The sequence below is a fragment of the Mobula hypostoma genome, chromosome 16, assembly GCF_963921235.1.
Source record: "Mobula hypostoma chromosome 16, sMobHyp1.1, whole genome shotgun sequence".
NCBI lineage: Eukaryota > Metazoa > Chordata > Chondrichthyes > Myliobatiformes > Myliobatidae > Mobula > Mobula hypostoma.
In genome coordinates this window covers 3,977,461-3,993,386 of record NC_086112.1, presented here as the reverse complement: position 1 = coordinate 3,993,386, position 15,926 = coordinate 3,977,461, and the positions used below count along the sequence as shown (strand labels likewise).

Below are 15,926 nucleotides of genomic sequence, written 5' to 3'. Positions count from 1 at the left end.
AAAGGGTAAATGCAAGCAGGCTTTTTCCCCTGAGGTTGGGTGAGACTAGAACTGGGGAACAACACCTTATATTCCGTTTGGGTGGCTTCCAACGTGATGGCATGAACATCGATTTTTTTGTAATGCCCCAACACCCCCTTCTTCTTTTCCCACTCTCACCTCATCTCCTTTCTCACCTATCACCTCCCTCCAGTGCTCCTTCCCCCTTTTCCTTCTTCCATGGCCTTCTGTCTCTTTCACCAATCAACTTCCCAGCTCTGTACTTCATCCCTCCCTCTCAGGGTTTCACCCATCACCTGGTGGTTGCCTCCCCTCCCCAACCTTTTAAATCTACTCCACAGTTTTTTTCTCTCCAGTCCTGCTGAAGGGTTTCGGCCCGAAACGTCGACTGCACTATTTTCCATTAATGCTACCTGGCCTGCTGAGTTCCTCCACCATTTTGTGTGTGTTGTGCTGAGTATATGTGCCTTGTCTTCAGCTGCTGTGGCCCGTCCACTTCAACTTTCGGCATGTTGTGCATTCAGAGATGCTTTTCTGAAACATGGTTATTTGAGTTACTGTTGCTTTCCTATCAGCTTGCACTAGTCTGGCCATTCTCCTCTGACCTCTCTCATTAACAAGGTGGTTTCACCAACAGAACTGACGCTCACTGGATGCTTTTTTCTGTTTCTCACACCATTCTCTGGAAACACTAGAGACTGTTCGGTGTGAAAATCCCACGAGATCAGAAGTTTCTGAGATACTCAAACCACCCCATCTGGCATCATGGTCAAAAATATTTAGATTACATTTCTTCCCACCATTCTGATGTTTGGTTTGAGCAACAATGGAATCTCTTGACCACGTTTGCATGCTTTTATGCATTGAGTTACCATCACATGACTGGCTGATTAGATATTTGCATTAATGAGAAGATGTACCTAATAAAGTGGCCAGTGAGTGAACTTTGACAACATACTTACAAAATAATCAATTAAAGCAAAACTGTCCAGTGCCATCGAACCATGGATTGTTAGTAACAAAATTCCAGATTCTGTATTTTACCCAAGTAGCTTTTTTTCATTCAGACCTCTCCAGTCACCCAGGTCATACCCTCTTCTCATCGCCACCATCAGGGAGGAGGCACACACCCAATGTTTCAGGAACAGCCTCTTCCCCTCTGCCATCAGATTTCTCAATAGACATTGAACCCATGAACACTACCTCACTATTTTCCTTCTTTTTTAGCACTATTTATTTAATTTTCTTTCTGTATATATGCTTTTTGTAATTTATAGTTTTTATTACTATGTATTGTAATGTACTGCTGCTGCAAAACAACACATTTCATGACATATGCCAGAGCTATTAAAACTAATTCTGATTCTGATTCAAACAATCAAACACTTGCAAAGGAAAGATTAAGAAGTGAAAGAGAATGAGAGTTTTCGATGCCCGCTTTGGAAGGGAGAACACAACTACAGCTGTGAAGATCCCTGCTGCACCTGATGACCCTGTGATCTCCGTCTCAGAGGCCGATGTTAGGCTGTCTTAAAGGGAGTGAACCCTCGCAAGGCGGAAGGTCCCGATGGAGTACCTGGTAAGGCTCTGAAAACCTGTGCCAACCAACTGGCAAAGACATTTTCAACCTCTCACTGCTTCAAAAAGGCAACAGTTATTCCAGTGCCTAAGAAGAATAATGTGAGCTGCTTTGATGACTATCACCCGGTAGCACTCACATCGACAGTGATGAAATGCTTTAAGAGGTTGGTCATGACTAGACTGAACTCCTGCCTCAGCAAGGACCTGAACCCATTGCAATTTCATATTGCCACAATAGGTCAACAGCAGATGCAATCTCAATGGCTCCGCACGGTTTTAGACCACCTGGACAACACAAGCACCTACGTCAGGATGCTGTTCATCGACTATAGCTCAACATTTAATACCATCATTCCCACAATCCTGATTGAGAAGTTGCAGAATGTGGGCCTCTGTACCTCTCTCCAACTTCCTAACTGGAAGACCACAATCCGTGCAGATTGGTGATAACATCTCCTCCTCGCTGACGATCAACACTGGCGCACCTCAGGGATGTGAGCTTAGCCCACTGCTCTACTCTCACTATACCCATGACCGTGTGGCTAGGCATAGCTCAAATGCCATCTATAAATTTGCTGATGATACAACCATTGTTGGTAGAATTGCAGATGGTGACGAGAGGGCGTACAGGAGCAAGATATGCTAACTAGTGAAGTGGTGTCACAGCAACAACCTGGCACTCAGTGTCAGAAAGACGAAAGAGCTGACTGTGGACTTCAGGAAGGGTAAGATGAAGGAACACATACCGATCCTCATAGAGGGATCAGAAGTGGAGAGTGTGAGCAGTTTCAAGTTCCTGGGTGTTTAGATCTCTGAGGATCTAACCTGGTCCCAATATATCGATGCAGTTATAAAGAAGGCAAGACAACGGCTATACTTCAGTTGGAGTTTGAAGAGGTTTTGTATGTCAGCAAAAATACTCAAAAACTTCTATCGATGTACCGTGGAGAGCATTCTGACAGGCTGCATCATTGTTTGGTATGGAGGGGCTACTGCACAGGACCGAGAGAAGCTGCAGAGGGTTGTAAATTTAGTCAGCTCCATCTTGGGTACCAGCCTACAAAGTACCCAGGACATCTTCAGGGAGCAGTGTCTCAGAAAGGCAGCGTCCATTATTAAGTATCTCCAGCACCCAGGGCATGCCCTTTTCTCACTGTTACCATCAGGAAAAAGATACAGAAGCCTGAAGACACACACTCAGTGATTCAGGAACAGCTTCTTCCCTTCTGCCATCCGATTCCTAAATGGACATTGAACCCTTGGACACTACCTCACTTTTTTAATATATATTATTTCTGTTTTGTGCACGATTTTTAATCTATCCAATATACATATACTGTAATTGATTTACTTATTTATTTATTTTATTATTATTTTCTCTTCTTTTTTGTCTTCTATATTATGCATCGTATTGAACTGCTGCTGCTAAGTTAACAAATTTCACGTCACATGCTGGAGATAATAAACTTGATTCTGATTCTGAATGCGCTGTTTTTGATATTGTTATTAATAATTAATTGTCTGACATTTCTTTGCGTGCACAGTTGGCGTTGACTTCTGAGATTTTAGTTAAAGCAAATTACTCCTGCAAAACTTTTCCCGATTACTTCCACGATTCTGTCACTGGTGCAATTGGCCAGAGTAATTGAAAGGTTAAACAAAGGAGCAGGACTGTCAAAACTGACTGAAACCAACTGGTACAGAGCTATCAGTAAGTAATCAATGCTAATTGGTACATAATGACTAACATAGGCTCCATTTGTATGTAGATATGTCACAGTAGATAGAATGCAACCTAGATTACAGCCTAATTTGAAGAGATCTAGGCAAACCCTAGATATGGTGGATGTCTGTCACATTCAACAATGACAGGAGCCCTGTGTGGTAGAGCGTTTAAAGTGGAAAAGCTGTTCCCGGGACAGTTCCACTCTATCACCCTCGGAAGTCCGGGTCCAGTGATACTGTGTATAATTGGTGGAAATGTACATAATCCACAACGTCCAACATTGAGTTGGGGTTTCACTTTAAGAGGCTGGTTTGACTTGATGGCGTAATTGTGTAAATGGTTTTTAGTGTGCTTTGCATTCAGTTTTTTGGTGTTATATGAGTCACTATAGTTTTCTGAAACATAAAACACCTCCACCGTTTTATTTGCAAAAGTCTACATTGGTGACCTTGATACTCTAGGACAATTGCAGAGTTGTTGAACATGTCGGCCAACACAGTCACTTTGAAACTGCCAGAGTCTTGAGAGAAAAATGCATGGTTCGTACGAGTTGAGGCTCAATTTGTGCTTTTAGGAATCTCTGCCAACAACACGAAATATTTCTATGTGGTAGCGTCACTCAGCAACTCCACGACATTGAGAGTGGTGAGTCCTCTTGAAAACCCTCCCGAACACAACAGATACTGGTCGCTGCAAACTCATCCTTTACAGTCTTTTGGGCTTTCGGTGTCTGAGCGTGCCAAACAACTGTTTTTCTTACCCAGTCTCAGTGATGCTAAGCCATTGGAGCTAATGGACCACATGTTCTCTCTCTTGGGAAATCACCATCCTTGTTTTGTTTTTAAAGAATTCTTCATGCAGAAAATAAATGCCTGATCAAGTCCACATAGCCCTCACTAATGCACCCATGAAGGACTACATGAAGCTTGCTAAAATGTCTGATAGACTACACTCAGCCAGGCAGCGGTGCATCATTCCTCCTCCTTTCTCTACCTCAATAAGCCCGGTCAGCAAAGCCCCCAACATAAGGATGCCTGAGCTACAAAACAGCCAGGCCTGCGTTTTTACCACACTCGGTTGGAGAGGTATGGTGGCCACTCACTTTATAAAGCTTGCGGCACCGTTTCCCCCCACACCCCTGAAAGAAAGTACAGTGCATTTGACCATGAGCTTCTCGATCTCTATCCAGCTGTCCGCTATTTTCGTTTTCTTCCAGAGGGTCACTATTTCACAGCATTCATTAATCACAAATCTCTCATTGCACACGATGGCCGAAACATCAGACCCTTGGTCTTCATGGCAGCAACACCACCTGGCCTACGTATCTGAGTTCGCAACTGATATACAACATATCAAGGGGAAAAATAATGCCGTGGCTGACTGCCTCTCACGGCCAGCACATCAGGGTTGATAATGCTGGCATGGTAGCAGACCAAGCTACTGACCCAGAGGTCCAGGCTTACCAAACTGCAGTCACAGTCCTACAGTTGACTGACGTTAGGTTCGGGGAAGTTAGTGTTTCTCTTCTGTGCAACATCTCAACTGGATACCCTTGCCCCATTGTGCCCTCAAACTGGAGGCAGACTGTTTTTGACTCTATACATGGCCTCTTGCATCTGGGCTGGAAGGCCTCACAGAAACTAGTTGCACTAAAGTGAGTGTGGCACGGCCTTGGAAAGGATGTCCATGATTCGACTGCAGCCTGTGTGGAGTGCCAGCGGACAAAAATTAACCGTCATGTCCAGGTGCTGTTGGCATCCTTTGAGGTCCCTGAGCGACAGTTTGACCATATCAATGTGGACATTTTGGTCCTCTTTCCCCGCCTCATGGTTTCACCCACCTTCTTACCATGGTGGACCGTACCACCATGTGGCCAGCGGTCGTCCCTCCAGCATCGATGATGGCGGCAGATGTGGTTCGGGCATTCATCAGCACCTGGGTTGTTCTGTTTGGCACGCTGTCTGATATTTCCTCTGACTGCGGTCCCCAATTCGTATCAAACCTCTGGGCTGTGAAGGCCCAGAACCTCAGTGTTACATCACACATGGTATGTTCAATGGCCTACGAGGGCAGTTTCACCACTCCTTCAAGGCTGCTCTGAGGGCTTCCCTGACTGTGGCATGATCGTCTCCCGTGGGTCCTGCTGGGGCTCAGAACAGCTCCAAAAGAGGGCCTGCAGTCATACACGGCTGAGTTGGTGTACAGACAGCCATTATGAGTGCCACGCGATTTCATTTCTGGTGCCACAGCCTCTCAAGAGCTTTCCACCCTCCTTAGTAAATTCAATTCCTTCGTATGTATTCCTTCCTCTCATCACAGTGTACAGCACTCTTGGGTTCCTGTTGACCTACACACCGCCTCGTTTGTTTTCGTCCACCATGATGCACACCAACATCTCCTTAGGTCCCCTTACAATGGCCTGTTCTGTGTTTTGGAATGGGAGAAGAGACCTTTATCATAGATAAGAGAGGTAGACCTGAACGTACTTTGGTAGATCACCTTGAACCAGCCCACCAAGATTTGGAGGATTCCGCTCCCATGCCTTTGGCATCACGACATGACCATGAGATTGTCAACGCACTTCTGGACAAGCCAGAGGCACCTGCTGTTCCTCCACCCATAGGACACGGGACCCGAGCCTGGTGGCTTCTCCGAGCTCTGGACAAGCTCACAGTACGGGTTTTAGTGAACCCTGGGGAAGCCTGTGCAGGGTAACATAATTGATGGAAATGTACATAATTCATAACCTCCGACATAGAGTTGCGTTTTCACTTACAAGGCTGGTCTGACGTGATGACGTAATCACGTAAACGGTTTTTAGCGTGTTTTGTGTTCAGTTTTTTTGGTGGTTGTTCAATAAGTTAGTCACCAGGGCTTTTCTGAAGCATAAAATGCCTCCACCGTTTTGTTTGTGAAAACCTACAGTATGAGTGGTCAGCACAACTGGAGTCTTCCTTGTTGGCAGAGGATGACCATGATGTCGTGCCCTTCGATCTCCATGAAGCTGGAGCTGACTTCACATTCTAGGACAGACATGTCCCTATCTCACTGGGGTATGAGTCTCGCCAACTACTCTTACCTGGTTTAGCCCAACTGTCAAAGTGGTCTACCAGGGTGTGGCCGCTGATGTGTGCAAAACAGCTACGAGCCACACGTGAGAGCTGAGTGTCTGGTGGGGAACAAAGGTGAGTGAACACGACAAGACCCCTCAGCAGAGTTGTTACTCTCCCTGGACACCCTATAAACTCATACACCCTCGATAAAGAATGAGCTAAAATCAAACTAAGATATGGGTTAGGATATCCATGTTTAATTTTCAAGGAATCAAACAATCACAAAAATTGTATAGCTTAATGAGAGGTGATTTACAGAGGTTCATAAAATTATATTTCATTAGGAACTTGAGGAGATTTGGTATGTCACAGAAGACTACTGCGAGTTAACGCATACAAAATGCTGGAGGAGCTCAGCAGGTCAGGTCTAGCAAATTTCTACAGATGTACCATGGAGAGCATTCTGACTGGCTGCACCACCATCTGTTATGGAGAGGCCACTGCACAAGATCGGAAAAAGCTGCAGAAAGTTGTAAACTCAGCCAGCTCCATCATGGGCACTAGCCTCCCCAGCATCCAGCACATCTTCAAAAGGTGATGCCTGAGAAAGGTGGCATCTATCGTTAAGGACCCCATCACCCAGGACATGCCCTCTTCTCATTGCTACCATCAAGGAGCCTGAAGACACACATTTCAGAACAGCTTCTTCCTACCCAGCATCAGATTTCTGAATGGACACTGAACCCATGAACACTAGCTCACTATTTCTCACTATTATTTATTCTTTATATACACAGAATATTTCTTATTGTAATTAATAGTGTTCATTTATGCACTGCTGCCACGAAACAGCAAATTTCATGACGTATGTCAGTGACAATAAGCCTCATTCTGATTCTGATTGTGGAAGTAGTCCCAGTGTGGGAAGGTTTGCTACTCTCTTCTGCCATTATAGAAACATAGAAACATAGAAAATAGGTGCAGGAGTAGGCCATTCGGCCCTTCGAGCCTGCACCGCCATTTATTATGATCATGGCTGATCATCCAACTCAGAACCCAGCCTTCCCTCCATACCCCCTGACCCCTGTAGCCACAAGGGCCATATCTAACTTCCTTTTAAACATAGCTAATGAACTGGCCTCAACAGTTTGCTGTGGCAGAGAATTCCACAGATTCACCACTCTCTGTGTGAAGAAGTTTTTCCTAATCTCGGTCCTAAAAGGCTTCCCCTCTATCCTCAAACTGTGACCCCTCGTTCTGAACCTCCCCAACATCGGGAACAATCTTCCCGCATCTAGCCTGTCCAATCCCTTTAGGATCTTATACGTTTCAATCAGATCCCCCCTCAATCTTCTAAATTCCAACGAGTACAAGCCCAGTTCATCCAGTCTTTCTTCATATGAAAGACCTGCCATCCCAGGAATCAATCTGGTGAACCTTCTTTGTACTCCCTCTATGGCAAAGATGTCTTTCCTCAGATTAGGGGACCAAAACTGCACACAATACTCCAGGTGTGGTCTCACCAAGGCCTTGTACAACTGCAGTAGTACCTCCCTGCTCCTGTACTCGAATCCTCTCGCTATAAATGCCAGCATACCGTTCGCCTTTTTCACCGCCTGCTGTACCTGCATGCCCACTTTCAATGACTGGTGTATAATGACACCCAGATCTCGTTGCACCTCCCCTTTTCCTAATCGGCCACCATTCAGATAATAATCTGTTTTCCTATTTTTGCCACCAAAGTGGATAACTTCACATTTATCCACATTAAATTGCATCTGCCATGAGTTTGCCCACTCACCCAACCTATCCAAGTCACCCTGCATCCTCTTAGCATCCTCCTCACTGCTAACACTGCCACCCAGCTTCGTGTCATCCGCAAACTTGGAGATGCTGCATTTAATTCCCTCATCCAAGTCATTAATATATATTGTAAACAACTGGGGTCCCAGCACTGAGCCTTGCGGTACCCCACTAGTCACCGCCTGCCATTCTTATAGTGTGGCGTCTGTTAATGCTGAGTAAAGGTTGCTTCAAGGAAGAAGCACTAGGCTGTTGAAAAGAATGCAATCAACATTCATGCTGGCGATAACATCTGAAGCTGGTACTTTATCTAATTAAAAGGTTGTAGAATCAGCAATTCTGCAATTGCTTGGGTTTTCTGCAATAAAATTAATGCCCATCAAAAATAGAAGAATATAACATAAACAAATGTGGAATTGAACAATTACGTAATGGTTGTTACAGAATCGGAAAATAATGCACAACAGTCTCTGGAGTTTACAGAGAATGGTGCAGGAAACAAAGAACATCCAGTGAGCAGCAGTTTTGTGGGTGAAAACACTTTGTTAATGAGAGAGGTCAGAGGAGAATGGCCAGACTGGTTCAAGCTGACAGGAATGTGACAGTAACTCAAATAACCACACGTTACAACAGTGGCGTGCAGAAGAGCATCTCTGAATGCACAACACGTTGTTGAACCTTGAAGTGGATGGGCTAGAGTAGCAAAAAATCATGAACTTAGTGGCCACTTTCTTAGGCATAGGGGGGAACGAATGAGTGTATCATCATTATGACGTGGTGATCGTGGTCCCATGGCCATGACTGTTGGTGGCAAATTTTCCATACAAGTGGTTTGCTATTGCCTTCTTCTGGGTGTGTCTTTACAAGACATGTGGCCCCAGCCACTTTCAATACTCTTCAGAGATTGTCTGCCTGGCATCAGTGGTCACATAACCAGGACTTGTGATCTGCACCGACTGCACATACGACCACCCACCACCTGATCCCATGGTTTCATGTGACCCTGATCGGGGGGATAAGCAGGTGCTACACCTTGTCCAAGGGTGACCTGCAGGCTAGCGGAGGGAAGGAGCATCTTACACCTTCATTGGTAGAGACGTATCTCTACCCCACCACCCTGCTGATTTGAATTATCATTTACTTCTTTGGTTTATAGCAGGAACCGAATGATGTAGTATGGAAGTTCAAGTTTATTGTTATTCAACCATATACATGTATGGTGGTGTTTGTCCATCGTGTCCAATGATAACACATGCGCGGGGGAGTTTATAAAGAGGAAAAGCCGTTGCACTGGGGCGGTTCCATTCTGTCGACCTCAGTCGTTCGGGTCCAGTGGTACACACAAGTGAATGACCATGTTGCCTTCTGTGCCTCGCCTGCCCTTTTCACTCCACCGGGCATTGTAGTCCATTGGATCTCACTGTAGATCTCATCTGCCCAGTCTGCCGGAGCTGACTTTGCAGTTGTCGTCGTGGCTATCCCTCGAGGTCGAGGATGGTCTTTGTTCTGAAGAAGACACCCACAGAGCGAAGACGCCTGTGCGTGTATTTGTTTAACGTGTACTTGATGTTGCACTCCAAGAAGCACACGATACTTCACAAATCAACCGACTGATTCCAATGGCATGGAAACCACGACGATTAGAGCTGATGGATTTGTTGCAGCCTTCATCCACCTTCACAGCCGTTGAGTTCGAAGTAACTTCGTCTGCCTGTTCCACCGTTGAGGTCTTGGCTGGATTGTTCTTTGTCAGGGACCTCACCCTCGACCTTACCGCCATGGGTGACACTACCAGGAGCATAGCTCCAGACGGCATCACTCTCAGGATCACAGGACCACACAAGCTTCTCCACCGTGACAAGGTGACATTCTACGGAGAAGATAGGTATGTCCCTATCTCACCGGCTACCCTCACCTGGTTTGGCCCGCCTGTCGAAGGGGTATACCGGGGTGTGGCCGCGGTCACATTCAAACAGCTACTTGGAGCCACAGGTGAGAGCTGAGTGCCCGGTGGGGACCAAAGGTGAGTGAACTGCCCCGGAATGGATGCGACAAGCCCCTTCACCAGAGGCGCTACCCCTCCATGGACACCCTATACAACCCAAACTTATGTCCACCACCAAATGAAACAGCATTCCTCCAGACTAAGGTGTACAACATGGTGCATATAACTCACACACGTAACACATGAAGTAATATTAACAAATAATAAGGTGCACCCACGACACAGAAGTAAAAAGTGTAACACTATTGGTGCATCATACATAAGGCCCGGGTGGTGGCAGTTAGGTCGCACATCACTTTGAACATTATGGTGATTGTCAGCCTAATTTATTTTTTCATCAAGTTATCTTAAAACTGCAATACGAATTTCAATTATCGTAAGGCATGAGGAAACTACATCTTGCTGTGTGGAGCTGAAAAGCCTGATTGTAAGTATTTGGGGGGAGCAGGTGGTATTCCAACTCATAGCTTAGGCAAATTATAATTACTACTGAGGTTATGTGAGACTAGAACTAAAGGTCCCAGTTTAAAAGTAAAGTGTTTAAGGGGAACATTAAGGGGAACTTCTTCACTCAGAAGCTGGCGAGAGTGTGGAACGACCTGCTAGTGGAAGTAGTGGATGCAGATGGCAGTTTCAAAGATTCAGAGTAGATTTGTTATCGAAGCATGTATGCAGTGCACAACCCTGAGATTCGTATTTCCACGGACAGCCACAAAACAAAGAAGTACCTTGGAACTCGTTCAAAGAAAAACATCAAGCACACAACAGCACAAGAAAAAGAACAAATCATGCAAATGGCAAAAAACAAGCAAAAAAAACACAGAAGATTAAATACCAAACCACAAGGTCATTCAAAATGTCTAGGAACATTCAGTTCAGTTCAAATTAGCACACTGTGTCATTTGTTGACTACAGGCCACAGAGCTAGTCTGCCCCGGTCAAAATCGCACAATGTAGCAATAGAAACAGGAGGGGGATAAGCACGTGGATGGGAGCCATATGCAGGTCAATGGGACCAGGCGGAATAATAATTGGCTCTAGCCGAAGGACCTGTTTCTACGCCGTGGTCTCAATGACTCTATGCTAGGCATATCGAACTGTTATTGATCAGCTGCTCATGCATGATTTCAAGCAGAACACTGCCCAAAACTAAGTCAAGTTACAAGAGTGATAACTGCAACTGTGTGGTGGTGATGAGATCAGGACAGGTAGCCAAACATCCTCAGTGTGAAAGGGAAAAGCCGCCCAAAGCTCCAATCTTCTGGCTCCGCGAGGGAATGTTAATTAACTTATTCGTAATGATTTATCATTGGCATTTCCCGAAGTGGTGATTCATACACTTGCTGGTCAACAACATTGGGTTGCTATGGTCGCGTAGCAATTAGCACAACGTCCTTACAGCTCAGGATGTCGGAGTTCAGAGTTCAGTTCCAACGTCATCTGTAAGGAGTTTGCACATGAGCCCCGTGAACCCATAGGCTTCTTCCGGGTGCTCCAGTTCCCTCCCACATTCCAAAGGCGTACCAGTTAGTAGGTCAATAGGTCATTGTAAATTGTCCTGAAATTAGGCAAGGGTTAAACAGTTGGATTGCTGTGTTGTGCTGGAAGGGCCTGTTCGCACTGTGTCTCTAAATAAAATATGCTTTTTCTGTGACTGTCTACTTGAATCTTCATACCTTGTACTTTATTGCACAGGGATTTGTAGGCTGATTATGCTTAAATTGCTCAACTCATCCAGCTGGTCCATTCAGGTTTACCACTGGGTATCTGGCTCTCTAGTCTTGAAGATGGTAAGCTGAAACCGCAGAAGGTTTTGACTCTAATCACAGGCATGCTGTTGACAATTTTTCTCTCTGTAGGATATCACTGAACCAGATGTGTTCCGTGGTTACCAATTCACAAATTGAATAGAATCTGACTCCACACATGGAGTCTATTTTCCTGACTCTTTCAAGTGTGATCCAAGTAGTCCCACTCCCTGGTTCTTTTCACGTAGTCTCTCAAAAATTACAGGAATTATTAAATTAGGTTTAGTAACTTGGTATGGCAATTTTATTTAGTTTAGAAATGTTTTCCCCTTGCTTTGAGATTAGTCGTGCGGTACCGGGTTACCTTTAGTGAAACTTAACACTGCTGATGTTCCTGAACGTGCAGAATGTGTTCTGGCTGGTGTCCTCTAGGAATGTAGAGCGAAAATGGAGCTTTCAATAATATGTTATCCATGCACTTACCACATTTAGCATTTCTCTAACAGGCCTTTTATTTAAAGATACAGCACAAAGTAGGCCCTTCTGATCCTTCAAGCTGTGCAGCCCAGCGATCCCAACACCGATTACTCCTAACCTAATCATGGGGCAATTTACAATGACCAATTAATCAACATGATATGTCCTTAGACTGTGGGAGGAAACTGGAGCATCAGGACAAAACCCACACATTCCACGGGGAGGATGTACAGAGACTCCTACACTGGGATTGATCTGAGAACCCCGATGCCCCAAGCTGTAATAATGCCTCACTAGCCATTATACTACCAGGGCACCCACGTACTGTCCATATAGAACGTATCGCTCAGAATTGATGCCTTCAATGAAGTACTAATATTGACTTCTGCCAGAATAGATTGCAGTATATTTGTAAAAATATTCAGGCACTGAGAAAACCCATCAACCTCTCCACACCCCTTGCCGGTAAGGACAATTTCATGATTGACCTATCCAAATCTTGTAAATATTTCATTTGTTTCTAGGAAAGAACAGAATACTCAAACAGACAAATTCTGCAGATGCTGGAAATCCAGAGGAACACACAAAGTACTGGAGGAACTTGGCAGGTGAAGAAAAGAAGCAACAGTCGTTGTTTCAGCCCAAGACCCTTCTTCAGAGCAGGAAAGGGAAGGGGAAGCTACCAGAATAAGAAGGTGCAGGGAGAAAAAGGAGTAGAAGCTGGCAGATATCCAGTAAACCCAAGAAATTCTGTAGATGCTGGAAATCCAAAGCAACACCCTCAAAATGCTAAACACAAAATACTCTGCAGATGCTGGGGTCATAGCAACACTCACAACACGCTGGAGGAACTCAGCAGGTCAGGCAGCATCCGTGGAAACGATCAGTCAACGTTTCGGGCCGGAACCCTTCGTCAGGACTGAAGAGGGAGGGGGCAGAGGCCCTATAAAGAAGGTGGGGGGAGGGTGGGAAGGAGAAGGCTGGTAGGTTCCAGGTGAAAAACCAGTAAGGGGAAAGATAAAGGGGTGGGGGAGGGGAAGCAGGGAGGTGATAGGCAGGAAAGGTGAAGAAGGAATAAGGGAAAACACAATGGATAGTAGAAGGAGGCAGAACCAAGAGGGTGGTGGTAGGCAGCTGGGGGAGGGGGCAGAGTGACATGGGGATTAGGGAAGGGAGGGGGAGGGAATTACCAGAAGTTGGAGAATTCTATGTTCATACCAAGGGGCTGGAGACTACCTAGACGGTAAACGAGGTGCTGCTCCTCCATCCTGAGTTTAGCCCCATCATGGCATTAGAGGAGGCCATGTATGGACATATCGGAATAGGAATGGGAAGCAGAGTTGAAGTGGGTGGCTACTGGGAGATCCTGTCTGTTGTGGCGGACGGAGTGGAGGTGCTCGATGAAGCAGTCCCCCAATCTGCGTCGGGTTTCACCGATGTAGAGGAGGCTGCACCGGGAGCACCGGATGCAATAGATGACCCCAACAGACTCACAAGTGAAGTGTTGCCTCACCTGGAGGGACTGTTTGGGCCCTGAATGGTGGCAAGAGAGGAGGTGTAGGGACAGGTGTAGCACTTGCGCTTACAGGGATAAGTGCTGGGTGGGAGATCCGTGGGGAGGGACGTGTGGACCAGGGAGTCGCGGAGGGACCGATCCCTGCGGAAAGCGGAGAGGGGTGGAGAGGGAAAGATGTGCTTAGTGGTGGGGTCCTGTTGAAGGTGGCGGAAGTTGCGGAGGATAATGTGCTGGATCCGGAGGCTGGTGGGGTGGTAGGTGAGACAAGGGGAACTCTGTCCCTGTTGTGGTGGCGGGAGGATGGGGTGAGGGCCGAAGTGCGGGAAATAAAAGAGATGCGGGTGAGGGCATCATTGATGACAGCAGAAGGGATGTCCTGGAACGGAAAGCCTCATCCTGGAGCAGATGCGGCGGAGACGGCGGAATGGGAATAGGGAATGGCATTTTTGCATGTTGCAGGGTGGGAAGAGGTATAGTTGAGGTAGTTGTGAGAGTCAGTGGGCTTATAAAAGATGTCAGTGGACAGTCTGTCTCCAGAGATGGAGACCGAGAGATCGAGGAAGGGGAGAGAAGTGTCCGAGATGGACCAAGTGAATTTGAGGGCTGGGCGGAAGTTTGAAGTAAAGTCGATGAAATTGACGAGTGCAGGAAGCAGCACCAATGTATTCATCAATGTAGTGAAGGAAAAGTTGGGGAGCAGTACCAGTATAGGTTTGGAGCATAGACTGTTCCACATAACCAAGGCAGAGGCAGGCATAGCTGGGGCCCATGCGAATGCCCATAGCTACACCTTTTGATCTGAAGAAAGTGGGAACAGCCAAAAGAGAAGTTGGCCCTCAAAATGCTGGTGGAACTCAGCATGTCAGGCTGCATATGTGCAAATCAATAAAAAGTTACCACTTAGGGTGGAGACCATTCATCAGGATTTAATCTGATCCTATTAACATTGCACAGTTAACCAGCTGGATGGAAAACCATTTGATGGAGCAGAGAATGATGTAAAACATAATCCCATGTGGTTGGAATGCTGAGGACAAACACTTATCAAAATAAAGGTAAACCTGAGGGGAACCTCTTCACTCAGATGATGGTGAGGGTGTGGAACGAGAGTGGTGGATGTGGGTTTGATCTAAGGGAAGTTTCGATAATTACATGGATATAGAGGTGCAGGTCGATGGGTCTATGCAGAGTAACAGTTTGTCATGGATGAGATGAACTGAAGGGCTTAGAAACATAGAAATATAGAAAACCTACAGCACACTACAGGCCCCTCAACCCACAATGCTGTGCCGAACATGTACTTACTTTAGAAATTACCTAGGGTTACCCATAGCCTTCTATTTTTCTAAGCTCCATGTACCTACCCAGGAGACTTTTAAAAGACCCTGTCGTATCTGCCGTCACCACTGTCGCTGGCAGCCCATTCCATGCACTCACTCTCTGTGTAAAAGACTTATCCCTGACTTCTCCTCTGTACCTACTTCCACGCACCTTAAAACTGTGCCCCCGTGTTAGCCATTTCAGCCTTGGAAAAAAGCCTCTGACTATCCACACGATCAATGCCTCTCAACATCTTGTACACCTCTCTCAGGTCACCTCTCATCCTCCGTCACTCCAAGGAAAAAAGGCCGAGTTCACTCAACCTATTCTCATAAGGCATGCTCCCCAATCCAGGCAACATCCTTGTAAATATCCTCTGCACCCTTTCTATAGTTTCCACATCCTTCCTGTAGTGAGGTGACCAGAATTGAGCACGGTACTCCAAGTGGGGTCTGACCAGGTTCCTATATATCTGTAACATTACCTCTTGGCTCTTGAACTCAATCCCATGGTTGATGAAGGCCAATACACCATATGCATTCTTAACCACAGAGTCAACCTGCACAGCAGCTTTGAGTGTCCTATGGACTCAGACACCAAGATCACTCTGATCCTCCACACTGCCAAGAGCCTGACTATAATACTATATTCTGCCATCATATTTGACCTACCAAAATGAGGTCCCAGAACAGATCCC

General features: G+C 46.0%; 1 long non-coding RNA gene across 1 annotated transcript; it reads left to right on the top strand.

Annotated features, from left to right (window-relative positions):
* Positions 1-3,198: 3,198 nt before the first annotated feature.
* On the top strand, positions 3,199-14,964 carry LOC134357510 (uncharacterized). Its single transcript, XR_010020637.1, has 3 exons — positions 3,199-3,292; positions 12,918-13,001; positions 14,864-14,964. It is a non-coding gene; the product is annotated as an uncharacterized LOC134357510 (long non-coding RNA).
* The last annotated feature ends 962 nt before the right edge of the window (positions 14,965-15,926 follow it).